We start from the raw sequence: 22,686 nt of genomic DNA, 5'->3' as shown, positions 1-22,686 counted from the left end.
ATAATTTTACCAGAAAAATTAGAATAAAAGCGAAGTAATGAATATTCCAAAACTAAAATGCACAATACCTAAAATGGATTGAATGATGGATTGAAGAAGAAAAAATGACACATAATTTTTCTGAATTGATGTGGATATCAACCCCAGATTGCTCTGTAAATATCCATGAACCTCAGCAGGACAAGTTCAAAGAGTCCTACTTAGCATAACATAATAAAACTGCTGAGAGAGGAGGGTGGTGCTCCAAGGAGGGGAAAGACAAAAGCAGATAGATGGACAGACAGGCAGAAAGAGGTATTTTTATTTATTTTTTCTTTTATTATTAAATCATAGCTGTGTACATTAATGCAATTATGGGGTACAATGTGCTGGTTTTATATACCATTTGAAAGAGGTATTTTTAAAGCAGAAAGGGGAAAAAAGATATATTGCTTTCAACAAAGAAACAGTAAGACTGGTAGTTGAACTCTCAATAAAAATATGGAAGCCCAGGGTACAGTGAAATATCATGAATGTAATGTTTAGTGTGCTAAAAAAAAAATGAGTGACAAAATTTTATAACCAACAAAAGTATTCTTCAAAAACAAAAGTGAAATAAGGATGTTTTCAGACAAACAATATATAAAACATTCTGCTAAGAAAAACTGTACTAAAAGAAAAAAATGATGATTCATATTAAAAGCTTTTAAAAGCTAAAATATATTTAAAATAAAAAACAAATACTGGTTGCTTACATGAGATTCGTTTTTAATATAGAAACAAAATGTTTAATAGTAAAAGGATGGGAGATATATACCATGACAATATTAACCAACAGAAATATTCTATTTTATACTAATGTCAAGGCATATTTTAATGCAGAAAGCATTTCTAGAAATAAAAAGAAATATTTTAAAATGGTGGAAGTATCAAGCTACCAAGAAATTATAACAATTGAAAATCAATATGTACTCAATAACACAATGAAAAAGACTGGTAAATTAAGAAAGAGTAGATAGGCTCAGTGCCCGTAGCACAGTGGTTACGGCACCAGCCATGTACACTGAGGGTGGTGAGTTTGAACCCAACCAGGGCCAGCTAAACATTGCAACAAAAATATAGCCAGGCGTTGTGGTGGGTGCCTATAGTCCCAGCTACTTAGAAGGCTGAAGCAAGATAATCTCTTCAGTCCAAGAGTTTGAGGTTGCTGTGAGCTCTGACACCCTAGCACTCTACTGAGGGTGACATAGTGAGATTCTGTGGCTCAGTGAGTGGGGTGCCGGCCCCATGTACCAAGAGTGGCGGATTCAAACCCAGCTCCAGTCAAACTGCAACCAAAACATAGCCGGGTGTTGTGGCAGGCGCCTGTAGTCCCAGCTGCTTGGGAGGCTGAGACAGGAGAATCGCGGAAGCCCAAAAGCTGGAGGTTGCTGTGAGTCCTGTGACGTCATGGCACTCTACCGAGGGCGGTAAAGTAAGACTCTGTCTCTACAAAAAAAAAAAAAAAAAGAAAAAGAAAAAGTGTAGACAAATGACAAATTCACAATCTGGTAAGAGACTTCAGCACACAATATTCTCAAGAGCTAATAGAACAGGAAGATAAATATATAGAGACAAAAAAACTGAATTAACAAATTTCAATTAACTGAAATATATAACACTGCTTTTACTAAAAAGAAGAACCATATTTTTCATCTACATAAAGAATATTTACCGAAGTTAACCATATGCTACAATATAAAAGAACCCTTGAACTTTCTAAGGATTGCTCTCACTCAGAGTAGTGTTCAGTGCATAGTGGAATTAAACTAGAAATTAGTAAGAGAAGATAAGTAGAAAACCACCAACTGTTAGCAATGAAGCAGCTAATTTCTAAATGACACACCAGTTGAAGAACAAATCACAAGAAAATTAGAAAATATTGCTAACATAATAACAATGAAGATACTATGTATCAACACTTGTGGAAGGCAGCTAAAACTCTTAGATTAAATTTTGCATCCTTTGAGGCCAGGTGCCATGACTCATACCTGTAATTTTAGCACTTGGGAGGCTGAGGCAGGCGGATTGCCCTGAGCTCACAGGTTCAAGACCAGGCTGAGCAAGAGTAAGCCTCCCATCACTAAAAAATAGCTGGGCATTGTGGTGGGTGCCTGTAGTCCCAGCTAGTCAAGAGGCTGAGGCAAGAGGATTACTTGAGCCCAAGAGTTTGAGGTTGCTGTGAGCTGTGATGCCAGGGCACTCTACCAAGTGTGACAGTCACCAGTTCAAGACTCTGTCTCAAAAAAAAAAAAAAAAAAATTAAAGCTTTTGATGTGTGTGTCAAAAAAGAAAAGACTGAAAACCAATCACTTAAAATTTCACTTTAATAAAAGAGAAGAAAGAAGGAAATAATTAAAAAATAATAGGCATTGTGGCTCACACCTATAATCCTACCACTCTGGGAGGCCTAGGTAGGTAGATTGCTTGAGCTCAGGAGTTCGAGACCAGCTTGAGTGAGAGCAAGGCCCTATCTCTAAGAATAGCCATGTTTTGTGGCAGGCACCTTTAGTCTCAGCTACTAGGTAGGGTGAGGCAAGAGTGAAGTTCACTTGAGCCCGAGAGTGTGAGGTTGCTGTGAGCTATGATACTACAGCACACTAATGAGAGAGACAAAGTAAGACTCTGTCTCAAAATAATAATAATAGGAGGCAGAGCATGATGGCGGACAGGACGGATGTGTAGCCCACCTCTCCCAAGTCATCAGGTGAGAGGAAGGGGGGGTCTTGACCTTTTTCCCATATGGCTTATTGGTGTGGACAGACAGCTGGAGACACGCAGCAAATTGGCGGATTGTTGTATATGAGGTGTAATTTAAAATCATGGACTCTGTTGTAGAGATTTTCCTGCTTAGCTGTGCTGGCCGGCAGGCCCCTCCCTCACAGAGGACAGCAGTTTGCAATTCTTGGCAAAACCCAACGTACGAAAATTTATTCCTGAGCAGAGTTTGGCACCCAAAAGGGGAGCCACTCAGAATCTCAAAGAACTAAGCAACCCGATGGAAAATTGAAAGGAAACAGACATTTTGAATTGTCCTAAATGGCGGGCACCTTCCCACCATTAACAACAATCACTCCTTCCATTAACAACAGGAGTGATTAAATAGATCGGACCATTCCCGGTGGGGAATATTGGTGTGGGCTGGCAGTTCAGGCTGCCTGGCGAACTGGTGGGTGGCTGAACTCAAAATTCCAGACTCAAAAGTGACACTCAGAGCCACAAAACTGAGTATAAGGTTTTTGCACGCCACTGCAGCAGCAGCGACCCGACGGCAGCCAGCACCCTCCCCACCAGCTGATTGCAGTTGCCAGTTTGTAGGAGAACAAGGGAGCAGAGTGAAAACTTTTGTGAAGCATGGACTCCTGCACTGAGTTGGGAGGTTGGATAGGAGTACCGTCTGGAACAGAGCAGCTGAGGTTGCACAACAATTAGGTAAAAAAACTTTTACATAAACTCCAAAATGGCTATGGGCCAGATAGGGTGGTTACCGTGGTAACAGTATAAACTTTGAATCAGGTATAAGCCTGGGAACCACTCACAGCGCCACCTGGTGTCCAGAAAGTATATTGCATGATAAATATATTCCTACAAAAGTTGATCCCTATGTCATACATATAGATGAATATTTCTACATATATACAAGAATAATATTTTTGTGGTTGGTGTCATTTTTTTCTCATCATTTTCTTGGAGGAACTATCGTTAATTTTTATTATTTTTATATATTTTTTTATTTTTATTTTTTCTATTTTTAATTTTTTCTTTCTTCTTTTTTAACTTTTTTATCAACACCAATTTTTTCCCTTCATATGGTTTCTTAGAGTACTAACATCAGATTTCCAGAGGGTTTTTTGTTTGTATGTTTTTTACCCTTTATTCCCTCAATTATTTTCTGATTATCATTATTTTTATTGTAGTTGTTTGTTGTTGTTGTTGTTGTATGCATGTCTATGTGTTTCTGATTGTTTGTACATCTGTGGGCTTGTGTGTCTGGTAGCCTTTTTATCTGTTTATTTGGTCTCAATGAGTTTGGTGTTTTGACCTGCAATTCTGAGCTCCCAGCACTCCCCTCCACCAACACTCTGAGGTCTGGAGGCCTGTCCCCCAGGAGTCCAGATTCTTGGGTGATTTCTTGAAGGGTGTGGACAGGGCCTGGACTGCAGCTGGTCAGTGCTGATTCTGCAGCACAGAGGTGAGGAGACAACAGTTGGCTGAGAGGGAACCACACTGGAGCAGCAGTGCCATGAGGCGCAGAGCAGCAGCCATTTTTGGCAACAATACGGCCCAACCCTGGATATTCTGAAGCCACAACCCCTATACCCCTGGGCAATCAGAGGAAGCTGGGTATCTTCTCAGATGGCAACCACTGTGGAACAGATCTGGGACTGAAACACAGGACTCGTGAGTAAAGGGTTTGCCTGTGGCAGTGCCGGCCAGGGTTGAGCATGTGGACTAGAAAAGGCACGCTCAGAGGCGGGAAATTCCCAGGGTGAGGCTGACCCAGAGGACAGCTTTACTGAGACTAAGACACACCCGGCCCTCAGGGGATCATCAGCCTATAGACAAAGGAAGGCAAGAGGCTAGAGCTGACCTTGCTACGAATACAAACCTGCAGGAGTAAAGACAGGGCCTGAGGCACAGGTTATGGGAACTCAAAACAGCTTCTCTTCTGCAGAGGAATTTACCAGGGACAGAAACAAATTCCCCCAAAGTTCTTCTGTTCTGTCAGCAACATCAATCAGGGCCAGGGCTAGAACTGAGTTAACACACCCCAGCCTCCATCAAGCGCCCGAGGTGGTCAGGCCTCACCTCCTTCTGCTGGATAGAGGCAGAGAGCAGTGGCCTGGCTGAGGAGATACAGATTTCCTTGTGATTCAGGCAGGTAAAAACCCCTGGAGTATCTGTTCACAGGAGTCAACTAAGTCAGAGCCCTGTGGGGCTATCAGTGACTGGGTATGACAGAGGTGCAAGGTGGGGAAGGAGGCATCAACCTTCCCAGACTACTCTATTTGCTGGATGGATCCTCCTGACTTCACGGAGCACCAGAGCAAGTCATATTTGAGTTGTCAACAGACCCCTGCGATCCAGTTCCCAGAGACCTTTGAAACTCTCACACCTGAGACAGGTGCTGACTGAGACAATTGATTTGGATCTTTTGAACTGAGCCAATTGGCTGAGGACTATTCAAGTTGTGCCCTGGGTGTGTGGTTGTAGAAAGGTTTGATTTTCCTTTTCCAATTGTTGCCGGTGGGGGTGGGGTCGGGACGACTTAATTGCTGGTATTTCTTCACAGCTGAGACTTCAACCCAGAGTAACTGTTTCACTAGGATCGAACAGAGACCAGATGAAAACAAGACAGAACCACTTAGCCCCACCACAAATAATAGGTCCCAGTTTCTCAGGCCGTAGCACTGTACAGGTCCTCAACAAAGCTCCAGGGGAAAAGTCAAATGGTGTAAAATAATCACAGGGCAGAATCAGCAGAAAAACTCTGGAAACATGAATAACCAGAATAGATCAACCCCTCCCCCAAGGAAAAATATGGCAGATGTAACTGAAGATCCCATTCATAAACAGCTGGCCGAGATATCAGAAATCAAACTCAGAATTTGGATTGCAAACAATATTAACAGAATGGAGTAAAATTGGAATTAGAAATTCAACGAGCAATTCAAAAGTCAGAATTAGAAATTCGAGGAGAAATTCAAAAGTTGTCTCAATAACATAATGAATTTAAAAAGAAAACCACCAAAGATTTTGATGCACTGAAGCAAGAATTTGCAGCCCTCAAAGATATGAAAAATACAGTAGAATCCCTCACTAACAGAGTGGAGAAAGCAGAAGAAAGGATTTCTGACATTGAAGACAAAGCTTTTGAATGCTCCCAAACTCTCAAAGAGGAAGAGAAATGGACAGCAAAAACAGATCATTCTCTCAGAGAGCTCTGGGAATATTCAAAGAAGGCTAATATGCACTTCACTGGAATCCATAAAAGTGATAAAGTGGCTTTGCAAGGCACAGAGGCCCTTCTCCATGAAATCATGAAAGAGAATTTTCCAGACATACCAAGATATTCTGAAATTCAGATAGCGGACAGTTTCAGAACCCCAGCATGACTCAATCTGAATAAGACATCCCCCCGGCATATCATAATTAACTTCACTAAAGTTAATATGAAGGAGAAAATTCTGAAAGCAGCCAGATGTAAGAAATTCATTACCTACAAAGGGAAGAATATGAGAATGACTGCAGATCTCTCTGCTGAAACTTTTCAAGCCAGAAGAGGATGGGCATCGACTTTTAATCTCCTAAAACAAAATAACTTTCAACCCTGGATCCAGCATCCAGCTAAATTGAGTTTTATATATGATGGAGAAATTAAATACTTTAATGACATTCATATGTTGAAGAAATTTGCCATAACCAAACCAGCTCTTCAGGATATTCTCAGACCTATCCTCCATAATGACCAGCCCAATCCTCTACCACAAAAGTAAACTCCCTCAGAAACTTTTGATCAAACTCCAACTTCCATAGTGGCAAAAGGATTAAAAATGTCCACTGGACTTTCAAAAAACTCAATACCCCAAATTTTACCAGACTTATCAATATTCTCCATTTATGTGAATGGCTTAAACTCTCCTCTAAAGAGACACAGGTTAGCTAACTGGATATAAACACTTAGGCCAGATATTTGCTCCATACAAGTGTCACATCTTACCCTAAAAGATAAATATAGACTCAGGGTAAAAGGATGGTCGTCCATATTTCAGGCGAATGGTAGCCAGAAAAAAGCAGGAGTTGCAATTCTATTTGCAGACACAATAGGCTTTAAACCAACATAAGTAAGGAAGGATAAGTAGGGTCACTTCATATTTGTTAAGGGTAATATTCAATATGATGAGATTTCAATTATGAATATTTATGCACCCAACCAGAATGTGCCTCAATTTATAAGAGAAACTCTAACAGACATGAACAACTTGATTTCCTCCAGCTCCATAATAGTCAGAGATTTCAACGCTCCTTTGGCAGTGTTGGATAGATCCTCCAATAAGAAGCTGAGCAAAGAAATTTTAGATCTAAACTTAACAATCCAACATTTGGATTTAGCAGACATCTACAGAACACTTCATCCCAACAAAACTGAATACACATACTTCTCATCAGCCCATGTAACATACTCCAAAACTGATCACATCTTAGGTCACAGGTCTAACCTCAGTAAACTGAATGGAATAGAAATTATTCCTTCCATCCTCTCGGATCACAATGGAATAAAAGTTGAACTCAGTAACAACAGGAACCTGCATACTCATACAAAAATATGGAAGTTAAATAACCTTATGCTGAATGATAGCTGGGTCAGAGATGAGATCAAGAAGGAAATTGCCAAATTTTTAAACAAAATGACAATGAAGACATGAATTATCAGAACCTCTGGGATACTGCAAAGGCAGTCCTAAGAGGGAAATTTATAGCACTGCAAGCCTTCCTCAAGAGAACAGAAAGAGAGGAAGTTAACAACTTAATGGGACATCTCAAGCAACTGAAAAAGGAAGAGTATTCCAACCCCAAACCCAGTAGAAGAAAAGAAATAACCAGGAGGGTGGAGCATGATGGCAGCCGAGTAACAGCTTCCTTGCATCTGGGCACCGTGAGTCTGGGGATATAGGACTCCAGGCATCTCTGGCTGGTGGGATCTGCCTATCATCACCCCTGAGAGGATACAGGGAGTCAGCGAGAGACTTCTGGACCCCAAGAGGAGGACTAAAACAGTGGAAAACCGGCAAGTGGTCGCGTGTGTTCAATCCGCCTAAACCCGCCCGCAACTGTAAGTTCAGTAGCAGCGAGACTGCAAACCAGAAAGGCCTTACCTGTGAACTGTTTTGGTGTCTTTGGACTTGGCACTCAGCTGAACTGCCTTGGGGAGAGCCTGAGCGAGAGTGCGGAGAACTTTGGCCTTTGTCTAGGGCCCCAGTCTGAGCCGCTGAGCCAGACGGAGCTAATAGAGTTTGGCTCTGGGTCACAGGCAGACATTGTGAGCAATCTGCCCTGGCAAGCTCCGCCCTCAGGGTCGCAGAGCTGGAATTGGGTGGGAGCTGGTAACCCAGCGACCAAGTAGCCTAAGGGCGGGGTCTGAGCCGCCTTGCAGCCCTAACCCTCGGGGGCAGAGGGAGACCAGTTTTGACACACAGGGTAAGTGGATAGCCACTTCAGCAGTGATTCCAGCAACAAGCACTTCCCTGAGAAAGCTTCTGCTCAGTAAGTGAACAAGTTCAAAGTGCCTTTTAAGTGGGCTGAAGAGAGATTTAGGGTGTCTACCTGCTGGGGTTCGAGAAACTAGCAGCCTCCAGTCGTATGAGAACTGTGATTAACATCTCATACCCCAGAAGACCACGTGTTGCCCAGACAATATTCAATTCCATATACATACTGCTTTGTTTTTGGTTGCGTGTGTGTTTTTTTTTTGTTTGTTTGTTTGGTTTTTTTTTTTTTTTTTGGTTTGGTTGTTTTTGTTGTTTATTTTGACGTTCTAGATTGTTGTTTTGTTTTTTAAGTTCAACCTTTTCCATACAGATCCTTTTTCTTTCTCAATTTTTCTAGTTTAATTATAATTTCCCATTGCTGCCTATTTCAATAATCAGAACTTCATTTTTGTTAGTGTTTCTACCACTATTATTTGGTTTTTCCAGCCAATTTTATCCCGTAAGGTTTTCTGTTTGCTTGTTTTGGTTTGATTTATAGCATTTTTGTCTTTCCTCTCTACTTGGTGGAGGTGGGGTACTGTGTCTGATCAGGTTAGCAAAGAGCTGCTGACCTCAAGGGAACCACCCCACTTGGCACCCCCAGAAGGTGTTTTTTTTTTTTTTTAAGGTTGTATCAAAGTACCCTACTGTACACCACCTATATTGCTCTGTCTCCCTCTTTCTGTGCCTCTCTTCTTTTTGTCAATATTCCTTTCACCCAACCACTCTCCTTTCTCTATTTTTCTTTTTTTTCATTTTTTTTTTTTTCTTATCACTCGGTCCTCATTTCTTTCATCGCTTTTTTGCTCTCAAACCTTCACACCCTTCTGGTCCTGTAACCCTTAGTCCACAGGCGCAAGAACTTAAAGAGCAAGAGGAATTGAAAGGAAAATTAGGGCAAGTAAACAGATAAAAGAAATCACCCATGAGGAAGAATCAGCAGAAAACTCCAGGCAACATGAAGAACCAGTCCAGAACTACCCCGCCAAGGGACCATGAGGTAGCTACTGCAGAGGATTCCACCTATACAGAAATGTTAGGAATGACAGAAAGGGAATTTAGAATACACATGTTGAAAACAATGAAGGAAATGATGGAAACAATGAAGGAAACTGCTAATAAAGTGGAAAATAACCAAAAGGAAATTCAAAAACAGAATCAAATAAGAGATGAACGATATGAAGAATATAAAAAGGATATAGCAGAGCTGAAGGAAATGAAACAGTCAATCAGGGAACTTAAAGATGCAATGGAAAGTATCAGCAACAGGTTAGACCATGCAGAAGAAAGAATTTCAGAGGTAGAAGACAAAGTTTTTGAGATAACTCAGATAGTAAAAGAGGCAGAAAAGAAGAGAGAGAAAGCAGAACGTTCACTGTCAGAATTATGGGACTTTATGAAGCGTTCCAACATACGAGTTATAGGAATTCCAGAAGGGGAAGAAGAATGCCCCAGAGGAATGGAAGCCATACTAGAGAATATTATAAAAGAAAATTTCCCAAATATCACCAAAGATTCTGACACACTGCTTTCAGAGGGCTATCGGACCCCAGGTCACCTCAACTCTAACCGAGCTTCTCCAAGACACATTGTGATGAACCTGTCCAAAGTCAAGACAAAAGAAAAGATTCTGCAAGCTGCCAGGAGTAAGCGCCAGTTGACCTACAGGGGCAAATCCATCAGAGTGACCGCAGATTTCTCTAATGAAACTTTTCAAGCAAGAAGACAATGGTCATCTACCTTTAATCTACTTAAACAGAACAATTTCCAGTCCAGAATTCTGTAGCCTGCTAAGCTAAGCTTCAAAATTGACAGAGAAATCAAATCATTTATGGATATACAAACATTGAGGAAATTCGCCACAACAAGACCAGCTCCACAGGAAATACTTCAACCTGTTCTGCACACTGACCACCACAATGGATCAGCAGCAAAGTAAGAACTCAGAAATTAAAGGACAGAACCAAACCTCCACAAGATGCAAAAGATAAAACTAAGCAATGGACTCTCACCAAATAAGACGAATAGAATACTACCACACTTATCAATTATCTCAATAAATGTTAATGGCTTGAATTCCCCACTGAAGAGACATAGATTGGTTGACTGGATTAAAAAACACAAGCCATCCATTTGCTGTCTGCAAGAAACACACCTGGCTTCAAAAGACAAATTAAAGCTCCGAGTCAAGGGTTGGAAGACAATTTTTCAGGCAAATGGAATTCAGAAGAAAAGAGGAGTTGCAATCTTATTTTCAGATACATGTGGATTTAAAGCAACTAAAGTCAAAAAAGACAAAGATGGTCACTTTATATTGGTCAAGGGAAAAATACAACAAGAAGACATTTCAATTCTAAATATTTATGCACCCAATTTAAATGCTCCCAGATTCTTGAAGCAGACGTTACTCAGTCTGAGCAATATGATATCTGATAATACCATCATAACAGGGGACTTTAACACTCCTCTTACAGAGCTGGACAGATCCTCTAAACAGAAATTAAACAAGGATATAAGAGACTTAAATGAGACTCTAGAACAACTGTGCTTGATAGACGCATATAGAACACTCCACCCCAAAGATAAAGAATATACATTCTTCTCATCACCCCATGGAACATTCTCCAAAATTGATCATATCCTGGGACACAAAACAAATATCAACAGAATCAAAAGAATTGAAATTTTACCTTGTATCTTCTCAGACCATAAGGCACTAAAGGTGGAACTCAACTCTAACAAAAATGCTCGACCCCACCCAAAGGCATGGAAACTAAACAATCTTCTGTTGAACAACAGATGGGTGCAGGAAGAAATAAAACAGGAAATCATTAACTTCCTTGAGCATAACAACAATGAAGACACAAGCTACCAAAACCTGTGGGATACTGCAAAAGCAGTTTTGAGAGGAAAATTCATCGCTTTAGATGCCTACATTCGAAAAACTGAAAGAGAGCACATCAACAATCTCACAAGAGATCTTATGGAATTGGAAAAAGAAGAACAATCTAAGCCTAAACTCAGTAGAAGAAAAGAAATATCCAAAATCAAATCAGAGATCAATGAAATTGAAAACAAAAGAATCATTCAGAAAATTAATGAAACAAGGAGTTGGTTTTTTGAAAAAATAAATAAAATAGATAAACCATTGGCCAGACTAACGAGGAATAGAAAAGTAAAATCTCTAGTAACCTCAATCAGAAATGATAAAGGGGAAATAACAACTGATCCCACAGAGATACAAGAGATCATCTCTGAATACTACCAGAAACGCTATGCCCAGAAATTTGACAATGCGAAAGAAATGGATCAATATTTGGAATCACACCCTCTCCCTAGACTCAGCCAGGAAGAAATAGAGCTCCTGAACACACCAATTTCAAGCACTGAGATCAAAGAAACAATAAAAAAGCTTCCAACCAAAAAATGCCCTGGTCCAGATGGCTTCACTCCAGAATTCTATCAAACCTTCAAGGAAGAGCTTATTCCTGTACTGCAGAAATTATTCCAGAAAATTGAGGAAGAAGGAATCTTCCCCAACACATTCTATGAAGCAAACATCACCCTGATACCAAAACCAGGAAAAGACCCAAACAAAAAGGAGAATTTCAGACCAATCTCACTCATGAACATAGACGCAAAAATTCTCAACAAAATCCTAGCCAATAGATTACAGCTTATCATCAAAAAAGTCATTCATCATGATCAAGTAGGCTTCATCCCAGGGATGCAAGGCTGGTTTAACATACGCAAGTCTATAAACGTTATCCACCATATTAACAGAGGCAAAAATAAAGATCACATGATCCTCTCAATAGATGCAGAAAAAGCATTTGATAAAATCCAGCATCCTTTTCTAATTAGAACTCTGAAGAGTATAGGCATAGGTGGCACATTTCTAAAACTGATTGAAGCTATCTATGACAAACCCACAGCCAATATTTTACTGAATGGAGTAAAACTGAAAGCTTTTCCTCTTAGAACTGGAACCAGACAAGGTTGTCCTCTGTCACCTTTACTATTCAACATAGTGCTGGAAGTTCTAGCCAATACAATTAGGCAAGACAAGGAAATAAAGGGAATCCAAATGGGAGCAGAGGAGGTCAAACTCTCCCTCTTTGCTGACGACATGATCTTATACTTAGAGAACCCCAAAGACTCAACCACAAGACTCCTAGAAGTCATCAAAAAATACAGTAATGTTTCAGGATATAAAATCAATGTCCACAAGTCAGTAGCCTTTGTGTACACCAATAACAGTCAAGATGAGAAGCTAATTAAGGACACAACTCCCTTCACCATAGTCTCAAAGAAAATCAAATACCTAGGAATATACCTAACGAAGGAGGTGAAGGACCTGTATAAAGAAAACTATGAAATCCTCAGAAAGGAAATAGCAGAGGATATTAACAAATGGAAGAACATACCATGCTCATGGATGGGAAGAATCAACATTGTTAAAATGTCCATACTTCCCAAAGCAATCTACCTATTCAATGCCATTCCTATCAAAATACCAACATCATACTTTCAAGATTTGGAAAAAATGATTCTGCGTTTTGTATGGAACTGGAAAAAACCCCGTATAGCTAAGGCAGTTCTCTGTAATAAAAATAAAGCTGGGGGCATCAGCATACCAGATTTTAGTCTGTACTACAAAGCCATAGTGCTCAAGACAGCATGGTACTGGCACAAAAACAGAGACATAGACACTTGGAATCGAATGGAAAACCAAGAAATGAAACTAACATCTTACAACCACCTAATCTTTGATAAACCAAACAAGAACATACCTTGGGGGAAAGACTCCCTATTCAATAGATGGTGTTGGGAGAACTGGATGTCTACATGTAAAAGACTGAAACTGGACCCACACCTTTCCCCACTCACAAAAATTGATTCAAGATGGATAAAGGACTTAAACTTAAGGCATGAAACAATAAAAACCCTCCAAGAAAGCATAGGAAAAACACTGGAAGATATTGGCCTGGGGGAAGACTTCATGAAGAAGACTGCCATGGCAATTGCAACAACAACAAAAATAAACAAATGGGACTTCATTAAACTGAAAAGCTTCTGTACAGCTAAGGAGACAATAACCAAAGCAAAGAGACAACCTACACAATGGGAAAGGATATTTGCATATTTTCAATCAGACAAAAGCTTGATAACTAGGATCTATAGAGAACTCAAATTAATCCACATGAAAAAAGCCAACAATCCCTTATATCAATGGGCAAGAGACATGAATAGAACTTTCTCTAAAGACGACAGACGAATGGCTAACAAACACATGAAAAAATGTTCATCATCTCTATATATTAGAGAAATGCAAATCAAAACAACCCTGAGATATCATCTAACCCCAGTGAGAATGGCCCACATCACAAAATCTCAAAACTGCAGATGCTGGCGTGGATGTGGAGAGAAGGGAACACTTTTACACTGCTGGTGGGACTGCAAACTAGTACAACCTTTCTGGAAGGAAGTATGGAGAATCCTCAAAGCACTCAAGCTAGACCTCCCATTTGATCCTGCAATCCCATTACTGGGCATCTACCCAGAAGGAAAGAAATCCTTTTATCATAAGGACACTTGTACTAGACTGTTTATTGCAGCTCAATTTACAGTCGCCAAAATGTGGAAACAGCCTAAATGCCCACCAACCCAGGAATGGATTAACAAGCTGTGGTATATGTATACCATGGAATACTATTCAGCCATTAAAAAAAAATGGAGACTTTACATCCTTCGTATTAACCTGGATGGACGTGGAAGATATTATTCTTAGTAAAGCATCACAAGAATGGAGAAGCATGAATCCTATGTACTCAATTTTGATATGAGGACAATTAATGACAATTATGGTTATGGGGGGGGAAACAGAAAGAGGGAAGGAGGGAGGTGGGTGGGGCCTTGGTGTGTGTCACACTTTATGGGGGCAAGACATGATTGCAAGAGGGACTTTACCTAACAATTGCAATCAGTGTAACCTGGCTTATTGTACCCTCAATGAATCCCCAACAATAAAAAAAAAAAAAAGGAAAAAAAAAAAAAAAAGAAATAACCAAAATTAGAGCAGAATTAAATGAAATTGAAAACAAAAGAATTATACAACACATCAATAAATCAAAAAGGTTCTTTTGAAAAGGTCAATAAAATAGATAAACCTTTGGCTAACCTAACCAGGAAAAAAAGAGTAAAATCTCTAATTTCATCAATCAGAAATGACAAAGATGAAATAACAACAGACTCTTCAGAAATTCAAAAAACGTTAATGAATATTACAAGAAACTTTATTCTCAGAAATATGAAAATCTGAAGGAAGTTGACCAATACTTGGAAGCACGTCACCTTCCTAGATTTAGCCAGAATCAAGTGGAAATGTTGAACAGGACAATATCAAGTTCTGAAATAGTATCAACCATACAAAATCTCCCTAAAAAGAAAAGCCCAGGACCAGATGGCTTCACTTCAGAATTCTACCAAACCTTTAAAGTGGACCTAGTACCTATATTACTCAACCTGTTCCAAAAAGTAGAAAAAGATGAAAGACTACCCAACACATTCTATGAAGCAAACATTGCCCTGATCCCCAAACCAGGAAAAGACCCAACAAGAAAAGAAAATTATAGACCAATATCACTAATGAATATAGATGAAAAAATATTCAACAAGATCCCAACAAACAGAATCCAGCAACACATCAAACAAGTTATACATCATGACCAAGTCGGTTTTATCCCAGGATCTCAAGGATGGTGTAATACATGTAAGTCTATAAGTATAATTCAGCACATAAACAAATTAAAAAACAAAGACCATATGATTCTCTCAATTGATGCAGAAAAAGTTTTTGATAATATCCAGCATCCCTTCATGATCAGAACACTTAAGAAAATTGGTATAGAAGGGACATTTCTTAAACTGATAGAGACCATCTACAGCAAACCCACAGCCAATATTGAATTGAATGAAGTTAAATTGAAATCATTTCCACTCAGATCAGGAACCAGACAAGGCTGCCCATGATCTCCATTGCTTTTTAACTTTGTAATGGAAGTTTTAGCCATCGCAATTAGGGAAGCAATGGTGATCAAGGGTATCCATATAGGGTTAGAAAAGATCAAACTTTCGCTCTTCGCAGAAGATATGATTGTATATCTGGAAAATACCAGGGATTCTACTACAAAACTCTTAGAAGTGATCAAGGAATACGCAGCATCTCAGATTACAAAATCAACATTCATAAATTGGTAGCCTTTATATACACCAACAATAGTCAAGCTGAAAAAACAGTTAAGGTCTCTATTGCATTCAGTAGTGCCAAAGAAGATGAAATATATGGGAGTTTACTTAACAAAGGACATCTCTATAAAGAGAACTATGAAACTCTAAGAAAAGAAATAGCTGAAAATGTTAACAAATGGAAAAACATACCATGCTCATGGCTGGGAAGAATCAACATTGTTAAAATGTCCACACTACCCAAAGCAATATACAATTTTAGTGCAATCCCTATTAAAGCTCCACTGTCATACTTTAAAGATCTTGAAAAAATAATACTTCGTTTTACATGGAATCAGAAAAAACCTTGAATAGCCAAGACATTACTCAGAAATAAAAACAAATCAGGAGGAATTATGCTACCAGACCTCAGACTATACTATAAATCGATAGTGATCAAAACAGCATGGTACTGGCACAAAAACAGAGAAGTAGATGTCTGGAACAGAATAGAGAACCAAGAGATGAACCCAGCTACTTACCGTTATTTGATCTTTGACAAGCCAATTAAAAATATTATACCTTAGTAAACCTGACTTTACAAATAAAAAAAAAAAAAAAAAAGAAAAGAAAAGATGGAGACTTTATATCATTTGTATTTACCTGGGAGGAGTTGAAACATATTCTTCTTAGTAACATATCCTAAGAACAGAAGAACAAGTAGCCAGTATACTCCATACTAACGTGAAAAAAATAGAAAAACAACTACACCCAGGAGAAAAATACAAGTATATTCAACTGGGGGAGAGGGGAGGAGGGAAAGAGGAAAGGGGAGGAAGAAGGGGGACTGGTAAACTCAAAGATAATGTGCACAATGTAAGGGCGCACCTCCTGGACGAAGGTCTCAACTACAACTTGAACTTTGAAATGCTAACAATGTAACCTAATCATGTGTACCCCCATATTGATCCAAAATTTTAAAAATGATATTAATAATCAGGAAAACTGGGTGAAGAGTACAGGGGAACTCCTAGTACTAACTTCTCAATTTTTCTGTAAATCCAAACCTCATCTATGGATGAAAAGGATTTTTTTTTTAAAGGTTATTGCTATTGAACTTGCACTGTGGCAAGATGAACTTGCACTGTGGCAAGATCAAGAGCATGGAAATTCTTACATAAATCTAAAAGTTAGGCAATGGTTAAAACTAACTAATTTAGGAATATTAAAAATCAGACAAGAAGAGGATACAGAGAGATATCAGAGAAAAATGCTTTGCTTTACCAATAGACTTACAGATGATAATTTGAGAGCTACTCTTTATAACTAATTGAAAAGTAAACTACAGATTTGTTGAGCAAAAGAGTTATTTACTATTTAGGACTTAATTTGCACCACTACTCTGTTCCATATACAGGAAAATCAGAAAGCCCTTTTCCACTCAGTCAATTGCTTTCTAAATTACACGAGTTATTATTTAAAATGGACTTAATCTTTTATCATCCATTTGAGATATTACCCTTCATTTGAGACTGCAGGAGTTATCACATATCTGAAGTGACATTTTTATCTTCAATAAATTCTAATTCAGTTCATACATTAACTGGAGAAACACAATTTTAGTGTGCTTAATCAAAATGTTTTATGGATTCTTCATTCCATACCAGTAAGAGCATGATGCTTTAACAAAAATAATAATTAGAGTATTCATGTGAATAACTGAAAGCAGGCTTTTTCTGCAGTCCATTTGAGGGGAAATCTGTCAAATGGACCAAGCTTCTTTGGCAATTCATACTCCCCACAGGTGCCATCATAATTCAATGATTTAATTATTTCCCTAATTTCCTATTTACTTCAGCATTTCTGTGTAGATATCATTTGGCAATTTGACTTCAACTAACACAGAAACAACTCAATCTTTCAACTCATAAATATACTTTGTCACTCCTAACAAATATGTCCTAACCTAATGTTCATTTGGTTTTAACATAACTGATAAACTTGTGAATAATTTTAGTTGATGTTCTGTTTTATATCATGACCTGTTGAAAAAGGAAAGGGTACATCTTTCCATAATTACAATGCAATTTGTGCAGTGGCACGTTTTGTGAAATAAAATACCATATTTGATTTATTCATATGAGCCTTTTATTTTCTATTTTTTTGCAGTTTTTGGCCGGGGCTGGGTTTGAACCCGCCACCTCTGGCATATGGGGCTGGTGCCCTACTCCTTTGAGCCACAGGCGCCACCCCATATAAGCCTTTTTATGCTGCATTAGTACATAATATTTATTTCCATCTTATGGTGTGTTTTTAGCTTAAATTCTTATAAGTGATATTCAAGTATTCGAGATTTACAGCCTTCCTAACGTCATTGATGGTGAGTTTAATGAACTTACATTGCCACATATATTTTAATCTAATCTTCTGTCTAATTTTTTAACATTTTCACTTCTGTGGCCTTAAGAGGTTTTTGCCTTTAAATTCACATGCCCCGGGCGGCGCCTGTGGCTCAGTGAGTAGGGCGCCGGCCCCATATGCGGAGGTTCAAACCCAGCCCCGGCCAAACTGCAACAATAACAAAAAAAATAGCCGGGCGTTGTGGCAGGCGCCTGTAGTCCCAGCTACTTGGGAGGCTGAGTTGAGAGAATCGCCTAAGCCCAAGGATTTGGAGGTTGCTGTGAGCTGTGGTACGCCACGGCACTCTACCGAGGGTGTTAAAGTGAGACTCTGTCTTTACAAAAAAATAAATAAATAAATAAAAATAAATTCACATGCCCCTTTTATCAAATTTTTAAAGATGCATTTCAGGGCAAATCTTTGTCTCCAATGGTGAGACAAATCTGTGCTCACATTACTCTCAAAATTCCTCACACACATACATGCAAAGTTATCTAAACCTCCTCAAAAGTTTGTTTTACTTTTTCTCCATTCTTTGCTTGAAAACAGCTTTTACTCGATGAATGCAAACCACGTGTTTAACTCTTATTCTAACTCCAGCAGGGGAGATGATGCCTCAGCCGTCATGCCCTCTTCTTCAACAACCTAACTCCTTTAAGAAAAATTTGAGCCATCTCTCTTTTTTTTTTTTTTATTAAATCATAGCTGTGTACATTAATGCAATCATGGGGCACCATGCACTGGTTTTATATATAATTTGAAATATTTTCATCACACTGGTTAACATAGCCTTCCTGGCATTTTCTTAGTTATTGTGTTAAGGCATTTATAGTCTACATTTACTAAGTTTCACATATACCCTTGTAAGATGCACCGTAGGTGTGGTCCCACCAATCACCCTCCCTCTGCCCATCCTCCTCCCTCCCTTCCCCTCCCTCTCCCCTTTCCCCATATTCTTAGGTTATAATTGAGTTATAGCCTTCATATGAAAGCTATAAATTAGTTTCATAGTAGGGCTGAGTACATTGGATACTTTTTCTTCCATTCTTGAGATACTTTACTAAGAAGAATTGAGCCATCTCTTAGCCAGAATAAATGATTACAAACTGAACTTGTTAAAAATCCTTTAACTTTTCCTCAATCATTTTAGACTTTTGGCAAAAACAAAGTTGATTCTCATGTTAGTACATGAATATACTGCTAGCTTTGTTTTTATCACATTAATAATATACTTCCATTTTTACTATTAATTTTATTTAGTGGTACAAATTAGACTTCAAGAGGAACAAGCCTTAAATAATTCAGTTATACCTTAAGGCAATTTTTCTACAGTTTTCACCAAGGATTTCATGTTGCACAGATGGAATATTTACTTTTAAAACACGTTTTGAATGTCCCCGTCCAGAGCCACGAGCTTGATTTTGACAAACGCTAGTTATTTAGGAATTTCAGCGTTCCTGTTTAGCCACCTTCCTTCAAATTTGTAACACTCTCAGGATGTCTGGGCCCAATAATCTTTTAAACCTTAAATATAGGTTTTTGTTACTCTCTATTGCATTAATCAATCATTTGAAGTATTTTAACAAGAAAAAAATCAGTGTAGGTAGATAAGCAAAAATCATGCTACAGAGTAAATAAAAAGCAGAGTAGTACAATTTGGAAGAAATTTACCCAAATTTGTTAATTATAGGACAAGTTGGAACAGATTAAAAACACATTAGTAAGGGAGAGGAAGGAATATACAATCAAAATATGTTTTCAAATTTCTGGTTTGTTTCCTGACATTTTGTGAAACACTACTTGGGCTAAAATGTGATATTCTAACATAAATACTCTACCCCATCTATGTGATACAGAAGTGGTATACAGTATGTTTACCTGAAGGTAGTCAGAATGGAAGCTTTCAATTTGACCATAATCACTGCAGCCACAGTTTCACTGTTAGAATTTCTATGACCTTGAGAGGGAATAAAAAGAAACAAACGTTCATAAAACCAATTTTAATCTTAAAGAAAGATGTGTTACTTTTCACAATGAGCGTCCTTTCCCCCAGTACTCAGTACCTAACAATACTATAATAAATTCTATTCTCATTAAAGAGGGTCTGGAGACAAAATGCACATTTTTATGCTGAGGAGAAATCATAGTAGAATGTTAATGGAATTACCTCTAAATCTGCATCTGATTTGTAGTGATGATTTATAAGCTAAATAAATTTTTCTGGCTCAGTGACTTTTGTATGCAGTAAAAGTAAAATTCTAGCCAATGACAAAAGTTGAAACTAAGGAAGGAGAAAAAGCCTGTGATTAGTTGCCTACTTGGGGATTTCTGAAAGAACAAATTTATGGCGTTAATGTAATGAGCAAGTCTGAGATCTCTTCCAAGAACATCAGCTTGTCTAATTAGGTTTTTGGACAATTTGCCAACCATAAATAAGTTATAGGAAAAGTTCATAGTCTCTATCAGCAATATATTTTCCTAATCACTCTGTTTCACGATATTTGGCCTTTTCTTCAATCCTTCATTTATTTCGGAATATTTGTAACTGGTGGTTACTTTATATTGATGATAAAATCATCTTCTGATTTCCAAATAAATTGCCAGTTGACTGACACCTTTAGTGAAACTGTCTCCTTTAAATGGCTCTGGGTTCAGCATATATTTCCTTTCTAGCTTTATAAAAGCCTGTAAATATAGTCATGTGGGTCATTTTAATGACTTAAATTTTCATAAACCTTAAGAACCTGTATTTGCATTAATGGTTCACAATTAATCAAAAATGTAGCAGAAAATGCTTGAATATTGTGTAATGCACTTTATTGAACTCAGCTTATAACATTCTTAAGGTTTAATTATTCACTGTATAGTTCTAATATGCTTCCCAAATGGCCAAGAGGCAATAAACATACGGTGAACTACAAACCCTTTATTTTGACATTAAAGACATTTAAATAAGTCATGACAGAAATGAGGGCTATGTACTGAAGCCAAGTAGCCTTGGTAGAGGTTTGTTTTCTAACCCTACTGTATTTCTGTGGTCATTTTAGTGCCTACATTTGTAATTTTTTTTTTTAGTCAGACTCTCTGTTGCCCAGGCTAAAATACCTTAGCCTAGCTGACAACAACCTCAAACTCTGTGTCTCAAGCAATCCTCCTGCCTCAGCCGCCCAACTAGCTGAGAGTACAGGCACCTGGACCACACCCACTAATTTTTCTGTTTTTATTAGAGATGGTGTCTTGCTTTTCTCAGACTGGTCTTAAACTCTTGAACTCAAGCGATCATCCCAGCCTGGCCTCCCAAAATGCTAGTATTTCAGGTGTAACCCTCTAGAAACCTTGATCATACCTGATGGACGGTGTCCAGCTCAGTACTACTCAGAAGAGCACCTACTCTTCTATTTCCAGAATATAGACAAAACCTTTGTCAAGCAATTTTATTTTTAACTTCAGGAGGTGATAGAAGCGTGGTGGTACAAGTCTTTGTTAAGTGGCAGTTAACCAACACAGGGGAAGGCACAGGGAAGGCCAATGCGGGGCTCCTCAGGCTGACCGTGGGAATGAAGAGGGGGAGAAATGCCATCCACGGCAGGCTCACAACTCCCTGCTCAGCTCCAGCCAGCTCCAGAGAAAACTGGAAAAACCTGATATTTGTATGTATTATTTTTAGAAATAAGCTTCATGTCACAGCTATACAGATTTAATCAGTAAGTGACCATTCTCACTTGACTGTTGGTCATCGCCCAATAAGAAAAGAACACTTCCAGGGCAGAATCATAGAAGGTAACAATAGAGTCTTGTTTTGTTCTTCTTTTAGTAACACGGAAGATGGGGTCACTTGGCAAATACCAAAATTCTCTCTCCCCCCCTTCTCTTTCTCTCTTTCTCTCCTCGACATATCTATTAGTTTTCTTTGAATTATGCTTCTTCCAATAAATGTAAGTGACAATGCAATTATTTGGGGGAAAGAAAGCTAAAAAAAAGAGGTAGATTTCCTGGAACCTAAAACCCCGTTTCCTAAGTCCCTGCCCTGAAGCCCTTTCCACACGTGGCTTTATTGTCCTCTCGGCCGTTGTTAACTGGTAACAACTCAGAGCTGTTCATCAATCTACCCTCTTCCCCATCCCGGCCTCTCACTCTCTATCTGGCCACATTCACAGTTCCCCTGAAATCCTATCACTTTGCTAGAGGATTGATGTAAGTCTCCAGCAATTAACATAATTACAAGCCTGATTATCTTCTAATTGCATTATGAGTATTTGGTTATTCACTGCACAAATTAGAGAAAATTAAAGAGGAGCAAGATCCTGCCGTGTGGGCGTCAAGCTTTCTAAAACAGTTACCAGCTTCTGAAGGGAAGCCATAACAGGAAGGAGAAGACCTTTTCAGATTTCTGATGGCTAACAGCTGATATATTTCACGTGGAGAAAGGGACACTTCTGTTTTACTTTTTTTTTATTTTTCTTTTTGGTTAATGGCGCACAAAATTCCCTCAGAAGGAGACAGTACAAATTGTCTCTAAAATACCAAGAGCGTAAAATAAACTGCGGCAATTGTGTGGGGGACTATGTTGCTCCACGTGACAAAATCTAAATGCAAATCAAAACTACTTTGAGATATCACCTAACCCCAGTAAGAGTAGCCCACATAACAAAATCTCAAAACCAGAGATGTTGGCGTGGATGTGGAGAAAAGGGCACACTTCTACACTGCTGGTGGGAATGCACACTAATACGTTCCTTCTGGAAGGATGTTTGGAGAATAGAGACCTAAAAATAGACCTGCCATTAGAGCC

Source organism: Nycticebus coucang, chromosome 13 (genome assembly GCF_027406575.1).
Source record: "Nycticebus coucang isolate mNycCou1 chromosome 13, mNycCou1.pri, whole genome shotgun sequence".
Taxonomy (NCBI): domain Eukaryota; kingdom Metazoa; phylum Chordata; class Mammalia; order Primates; family Lorisidae; genus Nycticebus; species Nycticebus coucang.
The sequence above is the reverse complement of the archived record's forward strand: the minus strand, read 5'-3'. Positions refer to the sequence as shown.